The following is a 24,917-nucleotide window of genomic DNA, read 5'->3' on the forward strand; positions in this document are numbered from 1 at the left end:
CCATGTCTTCACGCCATTTTGAGAGCATCGTTAACTGCAAAGAACATTTCTGCAAAACCTTTCACTGTAAATTGTTCAACTTCCTCTTCCTGTTTCTCTTTTCCCTCTTCCTTTTCTCGTTTTTCCTCTTCTGCAACAGTTGTTCCTCAGTATGACCAGTTCTTTGTTCGTCAACTCTTCAGGGGACCTTTCTATGAGTTGAATTATGTTGTCATCGTTAACTTCAAGATTCAGATTGTTTGCTATGCCCACTATTACAAACTTCCAAAATCATGCACAAACCTTTTTAATGTCTTTTTCCATATGCCACTCATACATTGAGAGGTCACTTTGTCCCAAGTCACAGCAATATTTTTAATGGTATGATAAATATTGAATGCTTTCCAGAATTGCATAAGAGTCTGATCATTTCCTTCAATGGCAGAAATTTCTTGTGAAAAAGTTCTCCATAGATAATAATCCTTTAAATACTGCAAGAGCTTCCTGATCCATCAGTTGGATCACTGACAGTGTTTGGAGGGAGAAAGATGCCCTTGATCTTGGAGTGAAGATCACTGATGTAAAGCAGACAACCTGGAACATTATCTAGAATTAATAAAATTTTAAGTTCTACGTTTTCTTTCACACAATAGCTTTCCATTTCACTCACATAACAGTTGATTAAGGCATCCTTGAACAATTTTTGAGTCACCCGCAAATTTTATTGCTCCGATAACGAACTGGAAGAGTATTTCTTGATGTTTTTGAAGGCTCATGGATTCTCACTGTGCCATATCACAAATGGTTTCAGTTTATATCCAGCCATATTATCCCCTAACAGAATCGTAACATGGTCTTTAAGAGCTTTGAAACCAGGTATAGATTTTAGCTATTTGTTGATGAATTGTCCGCTCGTGCATTTTTTTCGAAACAAGGAAGTCTCATCCACCGGTGTAATTTAGTGCTTGTGTAAAATTGGTGATTTTTGGTATTTTTTGTGTGTGTTTTTCCTTAGAAAATCGGTTTTATAGTATATTAGAACGATTTTCGTGTTTTTAGAGTATTTTGTGTGTCTTTATAACATATTTTATTGGGGCTGTCGCCACTAGAGGGATTCGTAGTCTGTAGTGTTCATGAAAGCTCCGGATAAGATAAGTATTATTTTCAGTTATCGTTGATAAATTTATTTAATATTGTTTTTAATATTAGTTTTTTTATATTAGTAGTTTTCTTTGCCTTGCGTCTCTTAGTGCATCTTTTTGTGTGTTTTTGGTGTGTTATAATTTGATAAAATACGTTGCAAGTAAGTATGGCTCCAGTACGAAGGAAAATGGCAGCCAGTAATGATGGTTCGCCATCTTTATCAAAGAACGGTAGTATAAAAGAGATGATTCAGTGTACTAGCTGCGAAATGTATGCTTTGCGGAGTGCGGGCAGAGTGTGGTTAGATGATAATAAAGGAGTGAATGTGTGTAGAAAATGTAGGGAGAATGAGAAATTGAGTATTTCGGATCGTGAATGTGATATTTTTGTCAAACTTCAGAATGAAGAAAATAGGGATACGACAAGAAACGGCGAGGTTGTACCAGAGAATTGTGAGAGTGTGAATGTAGAAAGTGTGAATGATAGTATTAATGGTTTTACTGAGAATAAAAAAGATGAGATAGACGCAATGAGTGAGATCGTGTTGTTGAATGGTGCGATATAAAGGGCAAAACAGCAGCTAGAGCGTATGAGCAAAAGTCGACTGAATGAACCAGCCAATAATAAAAAGTATGACAGGAAAAATAGACGTATATGAGTGTGAACATGAACAAAATGAAGGATAGAGTGCTGTATGGAGACTCGTTAGTACGAGGTGTGATAGTAGAGGATTTGACAAAATCGTATCAACCTGGTGCGACCATAAAGGATGTAACTGAGTCTATTAGAGAGCAAAAGGAAAGGGTGAAAGAAGTGATTGTTGTGGCAGGTACGAATGATTTGAAAGGAGAAAAAATGGAAATGATAGAAGACCTGAATGAATTGTTTGAGGTAGCAAAAGAAAAGAGTGAGAGAGTTAGAATGATTAGTCTTTTGCCACGGTATGACAGTGAAATGTTTAAAAGGAGGGCCATAATTGCGAATGACTTTATGTGTGGATTATGTATGATGAGTGGTGTGGAATTTGTGGACGTGTGGAGTGAGTTCGATGGGCGAAAGGATCTATATAAAATGGATGGCTTGCATTTGAATGGTTACGGTGTAAGAAGACTTGAGAAAGTGTTGCTGAATGTGGTGGATGTGCAAATTCAGGGAAACTAGATTTATTAAGGGGGGGGGGGAGAGTAGATATACAGTCCTTAGGGAGGCATGCAAGAATGAATATAATATGCCCGAGCAAATAAGGACAACAAATCAGAGTGGGATAGTTAATATAAGGCATCAAGGTAGGGTTGGGGCTAATGTGGGTCTTAAATTCATGTACACTAATGCTAGGAGTATTAGGAACAAGAAGGAAGAGTTTTTGGCCATGGTTGGCACTTCCAGACCACAGGTTATTGGTATTAGTGAAACATGGCTGACTGTAGATGATATAGCTAGTGGGATTGAATGTGATGGGTATAGTGTGTTCAGGAATGACAGGGAGAATAAAATGGGGGGAGGAGTATTGTTGATGATAGCTGATGAGCTGCAGCCAAGGAGAATAGAAGTTGAATTGTGGGATAGAGAAAAGAGCACATTTGAGGCCATTTGGTGTGAGATTGTGGCTAGCAGAACTAAATATACAATTGGGTGCTGCTATAGACCAGGTGATGGAAAAGATGGTGGTGACAGTATGCACAAGCAAATAGAAGAAATGAGTGGAAGGAGGGTGATTATTATGGGAGATTTCAACTATGGTCGCATTGATTGGAGTGAGGAGAGGACACACGGGAGGAAGGAATTGGATTTTATGCGGTTATTAAGGGATAACTATCTGCGACAGCATGTAATGGAAAATACTAGGGGTCAGAGAATGCTTGACCTAGTAATTACATCTGAGGATTTGGCTGTAACAAATATTACCACATTACCACCAATCGGTGAGAGTGATCATAGGGTCTTGACTTGGGAGGTGGCTAAAGGTGTAGAATTTTCAATTAAGACAGGGTACATGTGGAATTATCGGGCTGGAAAGTATGACAAGCTTAGGAGTTTGATTGGTTCAGTGCCATGGCATGTACAACTGCAAGGACTAGAAATTGATAGTGCATGGGAGGTAGTTAAGAAGTGTTTGCATGAAGCAATGGCTGACTGTATACCTAGAGTCCGAATAATAAATCAACTAGGGGTTAAATGGATGAATAACACCATTAAACTTGAGCTGCAAAAAAAAAAAAACAACTATGGAGGGAATTTAAGGAGAAAGGTGACCGGCAGGCACATGAACGGTATAAAGCGCAGGCCAGAAAGGTAACGAGTGTGGTAAGAAAAGCAAAAAAGGATTACGAAAGAACATTGGCCATGCAGGCTAAAGAGAATCCTAAACAGTTTTTTAAATATGTAGCAAGTAAAAGGAAAAATGTACATGGCAGAATGATATTAAAGAATGCCGATGGTAGGGAGGTAACTGAATCAGTTGATATAGTTGAGTTACTGAGTGAGCACTTTGCAAGAATATATCATCCAGGTGGTGACATTGCAGAAACAAATGTACCAGTAGATTATATGGGAATTGTGGTGAATGAAGTGGAGGTGAGTAGTATATTGCATAACCTCAATGTCAGTACATCTGTGGGATTGGATGGTATACCAGCTCGTGTTGTACGAGAAGCAGCTAAAGAATTGTTAGTACCCTTGACCATTTTGTTCAATTTGAGTCTCAGGTCTGGGTTAGTCCCGAGCGGGTGGAAGGAAGGGAAAAATAGTTCCACTGCATAAAGGTGGTTCCAAGACTGCTGTTGTAAATTACCGACCAATTAGCATATCAGGAATCATTGTCAAGGTCTTAGAGAAATTAGTCAAGAAAAGAATACAGGATTGGATAGATGAAAATGGGATATTGTATGGGGTACAACATGGTTTTGTGAAGGGTAGATCATGCTTCAGTAACTTGCTCACATTTTATAACACAGTGACGGCTGAACTGGATAGAGGTAATGGGTTTACAGTAATACTACTGGACCTTGCCAAGGCTTTTGATAGGATATCACATAGAACCCTAATCAGTAGACTGGAGTAGATGGGGATAGATATAGGGTTGGTGAGATTGATAGGAGGGTGATTGAAGGAGAGATACCAGAGAGTGATTTATTCAGGAGTAGAGTCTAAAAGACGGCCTGTGACTAGTGGAGTGCCACAGGGCTCTGTTCTTGGACCACTGCTTTTCAATTTGTTCATCAATGATATAGGAAAGGATTTGAGAGGAAGTGTTCACTTGTTTGCTGATGATGCAAAGTTGGGTAGAGCAATTATGAGTGCACAGGATGTCAAAATTTTACAGGATGATTTGGATAGTTTGGAGGACTGGGCTAGGAAAAATGGATATCAATTTAATGTGCCAAAGTGTAGGTTATGCACTTTGGGGTGAAAAGAATAGCAGCAGTATATCGCATTGGTGGAACCGTACTCCAGGAGATTAATGAGGCCAGGGATTTGGGAGTGTTGGTGGATAGGGAATTGAAGTTTAGGGGGCACATTGCAAAAGTGACTAAAACACCTCACCAAATCACTTGGCTTCTGAAAAATACTTTAACATGCAGAGACAAACAAGTTGTTGTTCCTCTATATCGAGCCTTGATAAGACCCCATCTGGACTACTGTGCCCAGTTATGGGCACCAGGGTTTCTTTGTGATGGGGAGGAAGTGGAGAGGATCCAGAGATGAGTGACCAAGATGATAGCAGGTCTGTGGAATGAACCTTATGAGAATAGGTTGAAGATTTGTGGGTTGCAGAGATTGGACGATAGGCGAAGGAGGGGTGATATGATTGAGATATTCAAATTACTGAAGGGTTTCTATAAGATTGATCCAGAAGATATTTTTGAAAATATGACTGGTGTTGGGAGGACTAGGGCCATGAATGGAAGCTCTGCAAGAGCGTGATTGACAAGGGTGTTAGAGCTAGGTTTTTTACTTGGAGAGTAGTGAATGAGTGGAATAAGCTTCCAGAGTCTGTTGTGGGTGCTACGACCGTGAATGAGTTCAAGGCAAGGTATGATAGATACTGTGTGAATGTCGAATAGTTGTTCTTGACATGATGTTAGGGCCTCCCTCGATGAGTCCTCAATGTGAAATGGTCGTCACTGTAGAATTAGACCATCCAAAGTCATGTGCGATCACATTGACAGGCTTACCAGCTTCATGTTGCTTTATAACTTGCAATTTCGTTTCAAGATCAATTGCTCACCACTTTTTCTGTGATTCCTCACTAGGTTCATTGTGCATGAAGGGGCCATGTTGCACAAAACATCGCGAAATATTTAACGATAAATACACAAATAACCCATTCTCAAACACAAAATCAAGAGGAACTGTTGAAGACACGTGCCAACTTTTGAGGGAGGTTGCCGCTGAAAGCGATGTTGCCATGTGCATGCTTTATCTTATGCTCGCTTGCGTCTTGTTCAAAAGTATAGCCAAAAATGTTATTTATTCCCTTATGGGATCACGGACGTATCTTCTAGAGGACATAACTCGAACGGACGTAAGTCGAGGGATAATTGTATGAGGGTCAGCAAGGCTTTCTGAAGGGTTGGTTATGCCTTAGTAATTTACTAACTTTTTTATAATAGAATGACAGTTGATTTGGGTAAAGGAAATGGTTGCAAGATGATTCTGCTGGATTTTGTAAAGGCATTGAACCAAATACCAAATGGAACTCTGTTCCCCAAATTTGAACAAATCGGGATAGATATGATGCTGGTTATTTGGATGAGAGGTGGCTTCTGGACAAATGTCAGAAAGTGGTATATGGAATAGCAGAACCAGTCAAAAGCTTGGCTAGTGGTGTTCTGCAAGGTTCAGTTCTAGGATCACTACTGTTTAATTTGAATATAAATGATATAGGAAATAACCTGAAAGGAAATATTCAGCTGTTTGCTGTTGATGCAAAATTAGTTAAAGTAATAGTTAATTAAGGCAATGTGGAAAGCTTGCAGAATGATTTAAATAGGCTGTCAGTATGGGCACAAAATAATGGGTGTCGTTGGAAGTTTTTCCACTTGGTTATACTATAAATTAAAGATACCAAGTGTAAGCAAACAAAGTTTGTGCTTGAAGTATTTTCAGGACTGGGGCAACTTGTATATGGAAGCTGATGACTTCACATCGCTTACCTTAGCATCCCATAATGCGAAGCACATATCCTTACCGGTATGTATAATGCTATGCATTATGGGAAGGGTCACTACCTAGACCGGTTTCGACCTTTATTGAAGTCTCATCAGTGGGATCCAGACCCAGAGTATATGAAAAGAAAAGGTGTCATACCTTATTAAAATACTCTGGATTAGAGATAGTTGGAAGTTTATCCACTTGGTTATATTATAAATTAATGATACCAAGAAATTATAAATGCATAGCATTATACATACCTGTAAGAATATGTAATTTGCATTTTGGGATTCTAAGGCAAGTGATGTGAAGTCATTAGTTTCTATATACTAGTTGCCCCAGTCCTGAGAATACTTCAAGTGCAAACTTTGTTTGCTTACATTTGGATAAAGGATTAAACCAAGTATATGATTTCTTGGTATTTTTAATTTATAGTATAACCATGTGGAAAAACTTACAACTATCTCTAATCCAGAGTATTTTAGTAATAAGGTGCCACACCTGTTCGATACTCGTATATGAAAATATGACTTTGGCACTACCTCAACCTTAGTATCACCTCTGTGTCTGGCTCCCACTGATGAGACCTCAATAAAAGATGAAACTGGTCTGGGTATAGTGACCCTTTCCTTAATGCATAGCATTATAGACACCCTTAAGGATATGTGCTTTGAATTATTTTGAATAAGTATATAATTTCTTGGTATCTTTAATTTATTGTATAACCAAGTGGAAAAACTTCCAATAACTATCTCTAATCCAGAGTATTTTAATAATAAGCTGTGACATCTTTTTGCTACTCACATATGAAAATATGACTTCAGCGATGCATTTTGGGGTAAATAGATTACAAGCTGTGTACCACATTGATAGAACTGCAATCCAGAAAACACAGGGTGTCCACAAATGTTTACCCTGATTATAATATATTATAACTCTTCAGTGGATACTTGAAATGGAACACAAAGTTAGACTTCATTGCATAATATATATAAAAAAAAGTCAATGAACAACTTCAAAATGTGCACCGCTGGTAACACGTCTAGGGGTATAATGTCCAGTGACCTCAGGGGTTATGGGATTGGACCATCTCTGTCAATCCAGTGATTCGGGAATTCTCGATTAAGATGATTGCAAACATCACGAGACCAATGGGGGGGGGGGGGGCTCTGTCCTGTTGAAAGATAACATTTGGTTGCATCTCCTGTAGCTGGGGAATCGCTAATTATTGAGCATATCTAAGTACACATTTCCATTAATTTCTTTTTCAAAAAAGAAGAAAGGGTCAATCACTCAATCATGTTAGTTCACACCACACACATTGAGTTTTGGACTAGCTCAAATGTGTTCTCTTATGGCATGTGGGTTTTCAGATCCCCAGATCCTTGCATTGTATCTGTTGACTACTCCACTCACTTGAATTGTTGCCTCATCAGAGAAACAAACACTCTGCAAAAATCATTATCCTCATCAATGTGGTTCAAAATGAGGTTAGCAAATTCTTCACACCTTGGATGATCATCTGGCTTTATCTCCTGGACAATTTGGACTTTGTATGCAAACAATTTCAAATGTTTGCGTACCACTTTTTGGTACTCAAACATTGGTACTGTAATTGGAGATTTTGTTTCTGCTAGCCACAGAACACATTAGGCTTTTTCCTGTACTGAAGCCATTTTTAAAGAAAATCAGCAGCAGCGCTCCTGGTGGCATAAGCAGTATACTGAAGATACCAGTATGGAAACTTTGAGTGGCCAAGTTTACCTGCAACAAAATTTATTCAATTAGTTTCATTGTTAAAATATTATAGCCAGTTGAAATCAGGGTAAACATTTGTGGACACCCTGTAGATGTAGCTAGAGATTTAGGGATGGTAGACAGAGTTAAATTTCAAGGACATAATGCTAAGGTTGCTAAAGTAGCTCATAAGTTACTGGCTATTTAAGAACACAACTAACAGGCAGAGATAAGGAAGTTGCCATTCCACTTTATGAGGCCTTGATATGTTTACATCTTGATTACTGTGTTGAGGTCTGATCTCCTGTTTCTTGGGGATCAGGCAGTGGAGAAGATTCAGAGGTGACTAACCGAGATGGTGAGTGGTCTGTGGAACCTTCCCTACAAGGATAGATTAAGAGCATGTGGACTGGAGAAGTTAGATGATAGGAGAAAAAGAAATAATACGATAGTAACATTCAAGTTACTTAAAGGATTTTATAGGATTGATTCAGAGGAAATGTTTCAGCACTTGGCTAGAGTGGCAAATAAGGGATCATCTCTGGAAGTTGAATAAAGGTGTGGTTAGTTACTTGAAGTAGAAAAAACCATCAAAAGCCTAAAATATGGAAACGCAGGTGGAGAAGATGAAATTCAATCAGAAATGAAATGCTCAAATATGCAGGGTATAAAAGTTTTATAGTGGCTGTACATAATTCTGACTATCTGGTTAGAGGATTGAACTCCAGATGATTGGAGTAGAGCTCTTATACTATGCATTTCTGAAAAGGGAAATATATGCGAGAATTACAGAGGTATTTCCCTACTCAGTTTTCCTAGTAAGATTTATGCAAGTATACTTGAGAAATGGCTAAGAAAAATTGTGGAAGAGAAGCTTGATGAAGAACGAGCTGTATTCATGCCAAACTGAGTTGGTCACAAGATCTGACTGGTGAATGTCCTCAAAGAAGAATGATCTGGTTTACAGCTTCATGATAAATGAAGCTGTAAACCCACACCAGACAGTAACTTCAGGTGAATGCAAAGGAATTTGTTAGATTGCATGCAGGTTTTGCATATCCTATATCTGGATCATATTTTCACTTTAAGACAAATAGTCGAGAAATCTTCAAAATAGAACAAGATCGATCTTTAAATTTCAGATTTTTTTGTGTGTACACACACACACGCGCACACAGAGAGAGCGGATAATCGAAATTAAAGTATCCCTGTTTAAGGCCTTGTGGAACACCACCCTGTTATCCAAATGCTGTGGAAACTTTACAGGAATACATTGTGCATCATGCGAAAGCGATATCTGAGAAAAAAGGTTCCAGAATTCACCACCATGGGTCGCTATATGATGTACTGAATGTGGATGTAATTTTTTTAAGTGTGTAAGGAGAAAAGTGATACAAGCATAAATAACATTTTTATTCATTCCCATTATGCATTCACTGTCTGTACTGTTCAATTTGTCCCTTTTCCCAGTATGCCACAAACTGCATCCTTTGCACAGTGTGTTCAATGGCAGAATTCAGCTGGTTGGGACTGATGTTGTGCACATGCTGTCTTTCAGCGCTGGCAAGGTATCAGGATGATCTTGATAAACTCTGTCTTTGAGAAATCCCCAGATCCAGAAGTCATAAGGGATCCGATCAGATGAACAAGGCAGCCAAGCATTGAGAAATGCATGGCTGATCACTCTGGCTTCTGTGAAATGTTCTCGAAGAACCTCATGTACAAATCAACCAATATGTGAAGGGGGTCCCATCCTGCATGAAAATGACTGAATCCATACACAGGTGCTTCTTTAGCTATGCACAACAAAATTGTTTATCATGTCGCTGTACTTCTCAGAAGTAACTGAGTTGGTCACAAGATCTGACTGGTGAATGTCCTCAAAGAAGAATGATCGGGTTTACAGCTTCATGATAAATGAAGCTGTAAACCCACACCAGACAGTAACTTCAGGTGAATGCAAAGGAATTTGTTGGATTGCATGCAGGTTTTGCATATCCTATATCTGGCATTTATGGATATTCACAGCTCCATTCAGACAAAAGTGAGCCTCATCTCCCCAGAAAATCATCCACAGTTGGACACATTATAATCTTTCTGTATTTCTATTACCCACTTTAAACTTTGCAAATTGTAAATGGTCGACTGCCTTAACTAATGACTGCTGCCATTTATTTATTTCTACTAGATCTTATTTCTCACACTCTTTAGTCCAACAAATTTATTTGTTTTTACGTGCACCAGTTAGACTATGTATTGAGTGCAAGATTATAAGATTTTAAACTAAAGACAAAGCAGATATTGTTAGCATTCCCCGCTTATGTTAATCTTTACTGTTAATCAGTTATGACTTGATTGTTGATCACTAAACATCATTCTTCGCCATAAGCAACTAAAATGGAAATGGGCCAGACATCTATCCATGAGAGAAGATACATGATGGACCACTATAATAACGAACTGGATTCCAAAAGAAGGGAAACAAGGCCGAGGATGTCCTAAAAGAAGGTGGAGTGATGAACTGTCAAAATTTGTTTCTTGGGAAAAATTGGTCAACCATTGCCAAGGACAGAGAACGGTGGAAAGAAGTGGAGGAGGCCTTCGTCCAGCAGTTGACAGAAAATGGCTGAAAAGAAGAGAAGAAACTTTATCTTCTCTTTTACATGCAGGTTTGAAATTTTTAGGATAGTGCATTGACAGAATCAGTCCAGTGTTCACAAACCATTTATTTCACTCAAAAGGGAATATTTACAGTTTGATTCACATTAACATATACAGGGTGATTCAGAACTCTTGGGCCAAACTTTAAGGGGTGATAGAACACACCTAAGCAAGCACTTTTTGTCATACAATGCATGGTCCAAATAACTCAAGTGTTGAAGTGCTAAAGAGTGCTTTCCAGTGAACGCTTATAAGCGCTGGTTTTTGCAGTCGTCGTTATTTCTACCGTGGAGTGCAAAAAGGATGGATTCTTTCACAAATCAGGAGAAGGCTGACATGCATTTCATTTACGGAGCTGCGGATGGGAATGCGAGGGAAGCCCAAAGACTGTACCGAGAGTGCTTTCCGACCAGACGCGTGCCTGATCGTAAAACCTTTCAGCGATTACACCAGTATCTTTGCGAAATGGGCTCCTTTGTCAGCGGCATGCAGGATACAGGGCATACAAGAAGTGTGAGGACAGCACGTGTTACAGAGGAAATTCTATGTAGGGTTGTAGATCGTCCTGAATGTAGCACGAGCAATTTCCCATGCTGTACGTGTGCCCCAATCGACAGTATGGCAGGTTCTACAAGATGAACGATTAAAACCCTACCATGCACAGAGGATGCACACCTTGACACCTGCAGATTACCGGCCTCGTGTGGATTTTGCAGTGGTTCCTGCAGCAAGACTTTGATGCACGTGTTATTCACTGACATGCACCTTTACACGTTAGGGCATTTGTAATACCCACAATTATCATGTGTGGGTGAGCAGAAATCCACACGCCACACATCCACATTCATACCAGTGGCGTTTCCTTACCGGTGATGTTTGGACTGGAATCCCACATGACCATTTGATTGGCCCATCAAATGGTTATGTGGGACGATTCTGCCAGCACGACTGAATGGGAGAACGTACCTCCTATTTTTACAAGAGGTCTTGCTAGAATTACTGAACCTTGTTCCAGCAAACATTCAAACACGTATGCAGTTCCAACATGACAGAGCGCCACCCCATTTCAGCGTGGATGTGCGGAATACCTTGGATGCAACATTTCAAGGATGATGGATTGGTCAGGGTAGTCCATCGCTTGGCTGCCACGATCGCCCGATCTCTCGTGTCTGGACTTTTTCCTATGGGGGCCATATGAAAAGCCTGAACTACGATAGCCCCATCGATTCCAATGAGGACACCTTATTGCCAGGATTTCTATTGCTGCTGTACGAGAAATGCTTGGTGTTTTCACCAGTGTACATCACTATGTTGAAGGTGTGAAGCCTGCATTAATGTTGGCGGTCAATCTTTTGAGCAGTTTCTGTAATTTGTTCAATAAAATTCTTTAATTTATGTTCTATAATTTCTGCAATTGTTTCAAATCTCTGTCATTCTTGTGTTTCTTCATTTCCTGACACGGTAGTTGCTAACCCCCTAGCGCTTCACCGTTTGAATTTGGACCATGCATTGTATGACGAAAAGTGCTTGTTTAGGTGTGTTCTATCACCCCTTAAAATTTGGCCCAAGAGTTCTGAATCACCCTGTATATACAATTGCATTACATTTCTTTTATTATTTTCAATTCTTCCTAATTCAAACTTAGTTGTAATTTTCTTCCTTTAAAGGCTGAATCACAATCTAGAATATCTTACCAGTCATTTATACACAAACTGACAATAAAGCATACCTTGAGTAACCTTAATTCAATATCAGTTTACATTATCTTATTGTATCCATAAACAGACACATGATGTACAATTCTTGTTTGGAATATCACATACATAAGTTCTTACAATTCTCGTTCAGCACTGCCTTTTTATGTGAATCTTTTGTTCACACATAGGTGCTCCTTCTAGTCTTTCTTTCCTTCTTCTGGCTCACTCTTGATTTCCTGCCAAATTTCTTCTTTGTCCAAATCGACATGTATTACCATGCCCAATAGGACGCTTAACATGATGTTGTACAGTTTGCAGACAGCTCTTTCCGACGATCGACACAGTACTTGTGGCAGGTGACCCAGGTAGGAGATGATTGTGAACCCTTGGACCTATGATGCTTCTCTTTCGATTACCGACAATACTGGTAGCGAACCCAGGTAAGAGAAGGTGAAAACCCTAAGACGAAGTCCTCAACATCTTGCCTTATGTAGGTCCGGACGTCCGTTATATTCGTGCTTCTTTTGAAACTTCCATATATAGTCACACTGATGATGTCATACTTCACGCGTTTTTTTGAAATTGCCATATATGGCAATTCTTAGAATTAGACTTACTAATTAGACATGAGTTAACAGCGTTACATGATGACATCATGCACCACGTAATTTTAACAAAGTCTCATGGTTAATTTATTACAAATACAAGATTATTACAGACAAAATTTGACATTTCTTGAAGTGCAATCTCCCTAGAAAAATATGTAACAGTGAACATAATAAGTTACATAGTTACCTATCATGAGATTTTACAACATAGCATACAACTTCACTCAACCAATGAATGTTAAAGCAAATGTCATCAGTTTTCAAAGTCTTATGGGTGCAACCGTTATGTCATGATTATCTTGAATAGGTAGAAATGTAGAAATCTTCCATAGAATTTTTCAGACAGTTGTGTAAAGCACATCCATGTGTCTTGATACAATATGTGCACTGCAGAAACCATTGCTGTTATTCTTGGCCTGCTCCATGGCAGTATCAAATCCATTCACCTGTGAACTGATTGGTTTGCAACCTCTGTCAGGTCTAACTCCCAATGATCCTGTTTCTTCAAAACAACTAATCATTCATTCATTACAGAACACATGGAGATAGTGGACCTCGTTGACATTTATTCAGGTGTCAAAATTTGCAGAGTGCAGCAACAGCATTACAATGGTTTAGGCAGTACAACTTTACTAGCAAAGCATGTTGGGGCAAGGTTAGCGCCGGATGGTATTATCAACCAGATGTACTTCTTTTTAAACCCTTCTGTAACCTGTCGAGTTGTGTGCTATGCAAATTCCATGCATTTGGTATTTACAGTGCCCCTTGGGATGAATTTTGGAACCAGTTTTTTTTTTTTCCTCTCAGATATCATCTCTGCATGACTTGCAGTGTATTCCTGCAAAGTTTTACAGCATTTGGATCACTGGATGATACTTTACAAGGCCTTAAACAGGGATACTTGAATTTTGATCACCCTATATATATATATATCCCACATTTGTCCTTCTTAGCTCTTTACTTTATGGCATTCTTCTTAAAGAGCTGTAGGTTGAAATTGTTGGGAAACATGAGGAAGGCTGTCCCAGAGGATAAAGATAGATAGAATAAATGAGAAAGAGGAGAAACGAGTGTGATGAGTTTGCAGTTGTACTGTAAAAGGATGTTGTACAGCAGTTGCTCTTGGTTTAACAGGCCTAACAGCAAGTGAAGGAATGATATTTACCAATTCACTGGAGCAGTGACCATGGAAGTACCTGTAGAAGAGACAGAGCTGAAACACTGTATCTGTGAGATAGAGGAATCTGGAAAAGGGCATGTGACAAGGTGCAAAGTGGAATGCTCTTCAAAATGCTATAGTTATATTGTGTAAATGGGACATTTATCAAGTAATACATACTCTATTTAAGTTGTTAGTCAGCAGTTAGAATTTGAAGGAGGTTCAGGAAGATGGTTTGATGTTAACTGAGGTGTGCAACAAAGGTGCACATTATCTCCACTGTTATTAATTATCTATATAGATCACAAAGAGCTAAGATCATGATATTAATCTTAGCTCTTTACTTTATGCAGATAATGTTATACTTCTGAATAAATCTGGTACAAGTCTGCAATATTGCCTGACTAAATTGAATAACTGTTGTAATAGATTTGGTATGAAAATCAGCATAAAAAGACAGACGATGAAAATAGGCATGAATATTGAACAAAGCAACTGTATCCTGAATGGTGAACCTATAGAAGTAAAGCATTTCATCTATTCAGGCACAATTTTTAGTGATGATGATGGAAAAGTAAATATGGAAATAGACCACAGAATTAGCAAAGCTGGTATGTTAGTAAGTTAGCTGAATAAATTTATATAGAATACGAAAGAAATTAGTCAAATCATAAAATTGTATACAAGACAGTGTTCAAACCAATTTTAATTTATGGATATGAGAGCCTGGTTAGAAATAAAACACTTGATCAAAGACTGGAGACCATAGATATGAGGGTTCTGAGAAAGGTTAATGGGATGAACAGATAGTGTCAATGGCAGTATCACATTAAAAGTGATGCTATTAGGAAAGAACTTGCCATTGTTAGCTAACATATGCTACTAACTCTGCTAACATATTTCTGAATAAAAATATGTTAGCAGAGCTGATCTGAGATGGTATGGTCACTTAAATAGAATAGGAGGGGAAAGATTAGCAATACAAGTGTTCTTTGTCAAGTTGGCAGGAAAAAAACCCAGGAGAAGACCAAGATGTAGGTGGATTTATAAAATAGAAAGTGGTTTAGAAGACAGAAATATAAGGGCTGATAATATTGGATTCTTGACAGATAACGGATTAATTTGGAGGAAAATTGTTAATCAGAAGTCAATAATGATGTCACTTTTTCATTTAGTACTCTCATAATATTCTGTAAGCCCCCCCCCCCCCCCTCCAGATGGTACATATCAGGAATTTAATGATGAATTCATGATCTGTGTAAAAAATTAAATATTCACAAAACACTTAATTTAAAACACAGTTTCCTGAGAAACAACTCCCTAAATTAGCATGTGATAGAAGGGATCCAGGGTTTGAGAGTGTTAGAGCTGGTGATAGTATCTAAAAATGTCCATTAGTAGTGTAACTACTTCGTCTTCTATTGGCAAAAGTCATGCAGTTTTGTCTAAGGAGGTGGCTAAGTGCATGGAATTTTTGATTAAGAAGGGAACTAATGTGGAACTACAAAGCAGTGATTATGGTAAACTCGAGGCATTCTTTCAGAAGGCTGTATCATAAGAAATTATAAGGGAAGGATGATTAAGGGTATTTAAAGAAAGCAGCATCACATTGTGTACCCAAGGTTACGATAATAAATTGGATGTGAATTAAATGGATGAGTAGCATCATTATGTTGAAGCTGCAAAAAAAGAAAATATTATAGAGGATGTATAAGGAGAAAGGCAATAGCAGGCTCATTGTAGTACAAAGTACAAGAAAAAAGTATGACAAACAGGGTGAGGAAAATAAAATCAGATTATGAGAGGAAATTAGTTAACCAGGCCAATGGAAATTATGAAAAGTTCTTTTACTACATGCCAAGTAAAAGGAAATTATGATTATAGAAGAATCACTATCATGATTCACGATTGTAGGAACATGACAGAGACTGAAGAAATAGTTAAAAATTATTGAGTGACTTTGCAAGTGCACATCATCCAGCTGGAAATAATGATGTGACAACGATAGATATTCAAATAGAAATAGAACTGGAGATCTTAAGTGTATCAAGAGATCTTAATGTGAATAGCCATGGGATTGCATTACAGAAAAGTGTAAAAAAAAAGTCTAAGTCATAAGGAAGCTACAAGCAAATTACAAACCACTTGATATCTCAGGAACAGTGATGGTTAAGATGTTGGAAAAGCTAGTTAAAGGCAAAATTCAGGAATGGTCGAATTTGGGAGGAAACAGCATGACTATGATGGGAAGGTATTGTCTTAGTAATTTGCTCACATTCTACAGTTAAGTGACGGTTGCATTAGATATGTAGAACCCTATCAAATGCTTTTGCAAAGTCTAGTAATTTCAGGATGGTGTAGCCATTTCACTTATGATGGAGCAAATGAGGATAATCATGAAGCTAACATGGTAAGAGGATGGTTGGACAGACATCAAAGATTGGTATATTGTGGAATTGTTAGTGAAAAGGCAGGTAACCAATGGTATATCACAAAGCTATACTTGGGCTGCTGCTGTTCAGTTTATACATTACTGATACTGGGAATGACTGATGGTGTGAGCAGTGGATAATAGTTGCTGCTTAACATGGCACTGAGTATGGTTAAACCAGCAACTGTTATCCAGTTTAACATTGCTGGTTTAATCTTACACTTAACCATTATTGGTTGAGTTTAATGTACAAAGTATAAGGTTAAGCACTCTTGGCTGAAGGAATTGCAAGCTGTATAATTATATTGATGGATGATGATGATTGCACTGCAAGAAATTGATGAGGCTAGGAATTTTGGGGGTGTGGTGGTTAGGATGTTGAATTTCAGAGGACATTGCAAAAGTGGACAGTTGTGCACAGATTTGTGTGCCAGATTGCTTGGTATATGGAAGTGGTAAATAGGGATTTAGAGACAAGTGGCCAACATGGTAACTTGTCTTGGAGTGCTCTCATGAGGACAGCTGTAGATCTGCAGGTTACAAAGTTTTCTGAAAAGTGGGAAAGCGGGGCTATAACAAACATGAGTTACTAAAAGAGCTCTGTGGAGTAAATGCTAAAGAAATTTTGCAATACATGACTAGACAGTAGAGCAAAGGATCATCCATGAAGGTTGTATACAGGTGTCAGTACAGGAACATGAGGTGAAGATGTTCCTGTACTGACCTTCACCTCATAAAATTAATGAATTTTATGAACATAAAATTACATTAATTTTTCAATACTATTTTCATTCAAAGTGCATTTGACATGTATTACCAAATTTTAATGCATAATCTTCCTGTCACATAGCCTGTTCCAGTCTCATGCCATTGCATTCTTTGTCTTCCACTTCTTTTTCCATTTATTTTATTTATATTTACATGGTAATTTTGGTGGTCTGTTATTGTCCATTTGATTTAGACATTTTATCCATTTTTGTTTATTTATTTAAAATCTATTCATTTTATATTCAGTAGCTACAAAAATTTAATTTGTTTTATGGTCACACATGGTATATCCAGCTGTTTTTCTGTGAAATTTCATTTCTGCTGTTTTGAATTTTTCCATCTTTCTTTTTTATAGTCTATGTTTTGCTTCCATATAATAGTTTGTTTAATCTGGACATTATATAATCTGATTGTAGTATGTATTTGTACAAGGGATGGCTCCATTTTGTTCTTTTCTCATCTTCTACATCAGTGTTTCTCAATCTTTTTACTATGGAGGATTCCTTGAAATAATTTTCAGGTCTCAGGGAACACCTTCATAAAAATTACTATATCTTTGTTTATTTATTTATATATTATATGATATATTATTATATTTATATATATTATATACTATGTGTATGATTTTTTTTTTTTTTTTACAATCACAATCTCTTGTAGAACCCTAGGATTCTGTGAAACCTTGATTGAGAAACAGTGTTCTCTATTGAGTCCGTAGACACCAAAATAAACCCAAACTAAACAGTTTACACAGACAACCTATCATATCTCTCCTTAAACTCATTCACTGTCAGGGAACTCGCAACTAATTTTTGCAATCAATTCCACTCATTCATTCACCACTCTCCATGCAAAATCTGGTCTGCACACCCCTACTAACCACACTCTTACAACTTTCATGGATGGTCCCCTAGTTCTCTGACTACTGGTCATATATTGAAAAATTTTGTTTTTTATCCATAAATTTTTATAAATCCCTTTTAATATCTTAAATGTTTCTATCATGTCCCCTCTTTTTCACCTATCAACTAAACTTTGTTACTCACAAACCTTCAACCTATCCTCATAGGGAGTATTCCACAGACCTGTCACCATCTTTGTCACTCATCTCTGAATCTTCTCTACCACCTCCTGATCTCCAACAAACCGAGGTGACCAAATCTGTGTACAGTAGTCAAGATGTGGCCAAATCATAGCCTTATAAAGAGGGATAATAACTTCCCAGTCTTTACTTGTTAGTGTTTTTCAACATCCTTTGAGCTATTTTACCAACTTTTACAACATGCCCTCTGAACTTGAACTTTGTCCACCATTATCCTCAAGTCCCTAGCCTCATCAATATGATACACTGCATGTAACCTTTTCAACCCAAAGTAGATAACCTCATATATAACATTTTACAGCATTAAACTGATAATCATTATTCTTTTCCCACAATGCCAATTTATTTAAATCATCTTGCAGGATATATTCATTGACTTTATCAACTATTGCTCTTCCCAGTTTTGCATTGGAGCAAACTGAATATTCCCCCCTTAAATCTTTTCCTATATCTCTGATATACAAATTAAAGAGTAGTGGCCCTAGTACAGAACCCTGATGTACTCCACTAGTCACCCTTATTCTCCTATATTCCGCTCCATTCTGTCTGATTGTCTGTCAGCCCCCCCATCCATACTACTAGCTTCATATCCATCCTTCCCATTTGCTCTAACTTTTGTAACACTTTTCCATGTGGTATTCTTTAAATTCCTTTACAAAGACCAGTAGTATCATGGTGTAGCTATTTCCTTTACCCAATTCTGTTGTCACATTTTATAAAATGTAAATAAATTACTCAGAGAGGACCTACTCTTTACTAAGCCATGCTGCCCATTTGTTACTTCTGTCTTGGAGCCACCCCTTTATGTACTGGAACTATTTACTCTCTTTCTACTCCCTTGGAACCATGCCATAGCTGAAACTTAGTTTGAACAACTTCATTAGAGGCAATGTGAATTGTTACATCGTTTTATCTCCCCTTAGACTAATACTATTTTGGTTTGATGGTCACTACTCTTTCCTTTACCTTAATATATGTTGGCCTCTATCTGCTATCTTTGACCCTTATGTATCTCTAAATCGTCTGCCTAACATTGAGTATATGATCCTATTGTCTATCTGACAATCTCTAAATTTTGGGCCCCCAGAAAATACCTATTCCCTGATCTCTATAAGTCATCGCATTCGCTCAGACAAATTTATTTCCTGTGCCAGCCTGGGCCTTAAGGACAGAGTCAAACTCTGCCTAGGATGGTTATAGAGTATCAAATGCTACTAACATAATTCGCTTAAAATCAGAAAGCTATAGGTTTTCTAGTCTGTTTGCAGTCATGCCCCTTTTCTTTCTTACTTAGGATGTCCCCGCACACATATATGGTCATCAGGTTCGTATTTTTATGAAAGGTCTAGGTCAGTCAACATGATCAGAAAAACTAGCATGAAAGGTAACATACAAATTTAATGAATTCATAATTAATTACAATACAAAGACAAAGTTGATATTAATGCTAGGTTAAAACTCTTACGTTTCTCTCGCTTTCTCATTCTTAGATAAACATGGATTTCTTAATCTCTACAACATTATTCCTTCAACTTATCAAATATTTAGTTCCCAACTTAATGGGAGCCAGCTAGGTATATGACACTTTATTGATCTCCCTTGAATAGGTCACGACAGAATCTCTAGTAAGTTAATAGTTCTCAGCATTCAGTTAATGGTATAAAGTCATACACACATATACTAATTCTTCATACTTATCCTTATCATAAATTCGAGATACACTTTCTTCCATTCTGTAAGTCAAGTTCTCTAAAGGGCTAGAATATGTAAAAGTGCTTATCTACTCTATCTGAAGTTCTTTCGGGATTTTCTCCATCCTTCCTTCTTGCAAGGTTCTGTTGCCACATGGGAATCATGTGCTCTCCCTGATCAGGTGCTTGGTTTCTTTACTAAGGATTTATGTCAATGCTATTCCTTACCGACGGCCTGTGCTCAAATTTGTCGTGTTCTGTGGCGGTGCCATACTGGGATTTCTCGGAGATCAGCTCTTAAGGATAAGAGCTGAAACACGGTGAGAATACAGGAACAAACAAAACGGGGCTGTTTCAATTCTGCGTTGCAGGTTTTATACGCTCCCCGTGAGCGGCGCCACCTTTCCGAGTTTGATCTCTCCTTTCGATTCGTCCTTGACTGGGTGACTTCACCGTTCCTCATACGGGGCTTTCCAATTCCGGGAATGCATGCGTCTTGATGTTTTCTCAGAGGTAGCACCCACGGACGCTTACACTGCTATTGTAGTATTGGGCAACCTTTGCCCCTTCTTACCGAATTATTGGCATTCTTACACGTGTAGAAAGTCACTGATAATTACTCTCATGTGAGCCCTTTTTGTTGACTTACAGTTACATTAAAGTACAAACACACTCACTACACTACAAACAGTTCTTATTCTAATTTGCCAGTTGTTATTTCTTTTAAGACATGGTTAAATTGTGCCAAAATGATAAGTATGCTCATTTAATGGATAACTTCTGTTAGACTCTGGAAAGGTGACCTCACTTAGAACGAGGTCGCCCGTTTCAGATCTAACACAATTCTGTTGCACATTTGCTTAGTACATATTCTGACATGCCATCCAGTCCTGCTGCTTTATTCACATTGATGTTTTTCAATATGCTGAACACCTCTTCATCTATCTCAATTTTGACATTAATCTCTGTCACACTGGCAACTGCAATTTGCAAAATGATCACTTAGCATTCAACTATTTCTTTTGCCTCGGTTACCTTCCTACCATCAGCACTGATTAAAGTCATCCTACCATAGTCATTGTTCCTCTTATTTGCTGTATAATGAAAAAACTCCTTTGGATTTACTTTGGTCTGTTTAACTAATTTCCCTCTCACATTCTGATTTCTTTTCATATCATACTAGTCACCCTTCATGACTATACTTTGTGTTGCTTGTGAGTAATGCTGATCACTTTTTCTTTATATTCCCTCCGCAGTGTTTTCTTTTTTTGCAGCTCTTGTTTTATTCTCTGTTCATCCACTTAATCTATACTTGGTTTATCCTCCTGACCTTAGGAATGCAATCTGATATTGCTTCTCTCAATCTCTGACCACTTCCCATGCACTGCTGACATTCTTTCCTTGTAGCTTCTGAAACTGTGGCACTGCTTCAAGATGCCTCTTATATCTGTCATAATTGCCAGCTTACAGATCAACATAAACTCTTTCTTGATAGAGAATTCCATATGTTTAGCAGCATCACAGAACAAGACCACAGGGTCACTCTCCCCAATTGGAAGTGGAGTGTCTGCTTTGGTTATGGATATATCCTCTGATGCAGTTACCATATCTAGCATGCTCAAATCCCTGGTTCCCTCTATAACTTGTTGGCTCAGGTAATTATCCTTAGCAACTGTATAAATTCCACTTGATCTTGCATATCCCCTTTTCTCCTTCTACTGTATCTCCCCATAGTTGAAATCTCCCATAATAATTGCTTGACTTGCACATTGTACTAGGGGGTGCTGAAAAGTTTTGATAATCACCATGAGGGCATTGAGGTAGAACCGTGTAACTTAAACATTATTCTACATATTCCCCACGAAGTGTTATACACTTGTTACAATGCAGCTGCAGATATGACTTCACATTCTGTGGTAAATTTTGTTCCTTTCAAGTGTTTCTTTAAATTTGGGAAAAGGTAATTGTCAGATGGGGTCAGGTCTGGCGAATTAGGTGGGTGAGGCACACACAGCACACATTGAAGGCCCAAATTGTTTATTGTGTGTTGTCCTGTAAAAGCAACACGACTTTGCTCAGATTCCCACGACATTTTTCCTCCAGTAGCTCCTTCAATTCCTTCAGTACTGTTCAATAAACTGCTTCTATAACAGTTTCAACTTTTTTGAGGTACTTGGTAAGAATTACACCATCCATATCCCAAAAGACAATTTCAAGAACCTTACCTGCTGACTTTTGGGTTTGAAACTTCTTTGGCCATGGAAAAGAAAACCTTTGTGTCTCCAACAGTATTGATGACAACACAGAATGATAAGAAAATAATATTTATTAACAACAACAGTTTGGTATAACAGTGGGACTAATTTAAAAACTGTAACGGACAACACAAGGAACTAAAGTCCTAATTAGGTGCCATCTATATTGAAAAAAGAGAAAAAACAAATATTCATTAGATCTTAAAATGACTGTTTCCCAGATTTTTGGTAAATTTATACAGTCATACTTGTTGAGGTTTGGAGTATGTTTTAAAGCCTTCTGTTGATTCTAAAAACAATCTCTCTCTCTCTCTCTCTCTCTGACTTATAACGACTTCTATGTAGCACTTTTGTTTTCTTCCAATTGATCCTGTGTGAAGTGGTATCCAAGGCATGGTCTGCTGCACCCGACTTGCCAAAACGATAGTGCCAGATTTGTTTTTTATGTTCACCAAGGCAGATGTCAACAGTTCTTCCTGTCTGTTCATAGTAAGCCCAGTCACAAGAACAGGGCACTTCATAAACTCCTCGATGTGATAAAGAAGAGAATTTGTCCTTAGGAGAATAGATGAGAGGTGCCAATTTGACATAAGATTTAAATATGGTGTGTAGCTAGAGTTTTCAATAAATATCAGCTATGCACCATATTTTCACTTGCATTTACCTCCAGTTGGTAAAAGTGATCATAAATCAGTTTCAATTTCAGCAACAAAGCGAATATCTTTAATAGAATTTAAAATAGCCAAATTCAAATTAGGTGCAACAATTTTATGATCTGGCATGTCTCTCTTTAAAATTGTGTCAGTAGCTCTTTTTTATTTCAGCATTCTACTTCTATTCCAAATGCCTGCAAACTAGTTACCAGTCTTCTTTCAAGAAAAAGTTGTTCATTTCATTCTCTGCTTTATCAAAGTATAGCATAACTGAATTTTGGAGTTGAATTATGTAAAGAAATTGCCTCTTCCAATTTTTATTTGTGCATCTCATAATAAATGAGTTTCTCTCAATTTGAATTATCTAGAAGACTTGCTACTGTAGTCTTTGATTTATTAACTAATTTTTGTTTAATGACATCAGCAATAACTGACACAAATTCTTTCTATGTCATTTTGATATTATTTAAAATCAAATCCAAATTAGGTGCAATAATTTGATTACTGAGCCTTTAAAGTTTTTGAAGTCAGGAAATTGGTTTATTGAATTAACTTTATATTGGGCTGTATTAAAAGGCAGTTCAGGTCCAAAAGTTTTAGAATCAATCTTTCATTGGAAGGTAGCTGGAGATGTGTTTGGAAGTGATTTTTGGCCAAGTCTATATCATAGCATTGTTGTTAAAAAACTGAATATCTCGTGAACTGTAAATGTCTTCACTTTGAAAGTGCCTCAGAAACCATGCAATAATCTAGAGTTTCTGTCGGCAGCCTTAGGGTATTTTTTATACATTGTACATCACCATAGCACAGCCACTTGAATTCCTTGGGTCATTTGTCTTGGAAAGCATGTCTTTGTTGTTTTTACTTGATGGTACAACAAAATTCTTTTCGCCTTGTTTTTAATAATGGCTTGATGTAGATGATATTTTTCATGGTATTGGTAGACAGGAAGAGCAAGATGCAACCTGTACCCTTTGACATGTCAAGTCACTTCACAACTAATTTACTTCTATATAGAGGCTGTGGACTTTACATCAATTGCTGCCTCATCATGTCTCATCTCAAACTTCAATTTGCTGATGTACTCTGATGCATCAGCAAATTGGTACTCTGTACTCAGTACTCTGGTGTAATGGTCTGGAGTTTTTCTGTATAGTCATGGATTTTTAGTTCTACAGCCTATAAAGATAATGAATGCAATGTTCCTTATATCTTCATGATGGTTTTATGGAACAGACCTATACCACTTTCACAGTTGCACCATGTCATTCTGCAGGTACTGTTCCAGTATGGTTTGAGGAAAAATGATATGGAAAAACTTGGCCTGACAATCCATATCTCAACTCCTTTAGAACGACCTTAAATGCTGTATACTGGTCAATCTGTGCATTAAACAGTGATATCTGACCTGATGATCATTTTGAAGGAAGAATAATCCAAACTGGCTCATATGATCAAAGCCAAATGAGGGATCATACACTATTGACATGTATGCTATTATTAAGATTTTCCTTTTCTCTAATGTTTCATGGCAAGATACATGCTATTGTTATGAAGAATTCTGTGTTATTCCAACTTACCACAAATATGCTTTTTGAATTTCGCAGGAAGAATATGCAGATTTCAACATTATTTGAAATGCTTGCATGTCTTATATTATATTATTTCTCATGCTGCTTTTGGCTTGTGTGTCATAGTACGAAAAACAATATTTTTCTTTATAAAGAAAAGGCTACATTGGTAATTGTACATATATCTCTTATCACTGAATGTATCCTTTTTCTTTGTATTGGATATTTGATAATGATGTAGCTGTCAAATTTTAAGACACTGGTGTGTATTCTTGGCTCTAGTATCAGGTCCTCAGTCTCACTGTTCA

General features: G+C 37.6%; 1 protein-coding gene across 1 annotated transcript in view; it reads left to right on the forward strand.

Annotated features, from left to right (window-relative positions):
* Positions 1–24,917, forward strand: part of LOC150096251 (8-oxo-dGDP phosphatase NUDT18-like) — a 69,277-nt gene that overhangs the window by 18,584 nt on the left and 25,776 nt on the right. The gene's annotated exons all lie outside the window — the stretch shown is intronic.

The sequence above is a fragment of the Typopeltis vanoorti genome, chromosome 19 (assembly GCF_054136105.1).
Source record: "Typopeltis vanoorti isolate ZY-2024b chromosome 19, IOZ_Tvanoo_1.0, whole genome shotgun sequence".
In the NCBI taxonomy this organism is placed as follows: Eukaryota; Metazoa; Arthropoda; class Arachnida; order Uropygi; family Thelyphonidae; genus Typopeltis; species Typopeltis vanoorti.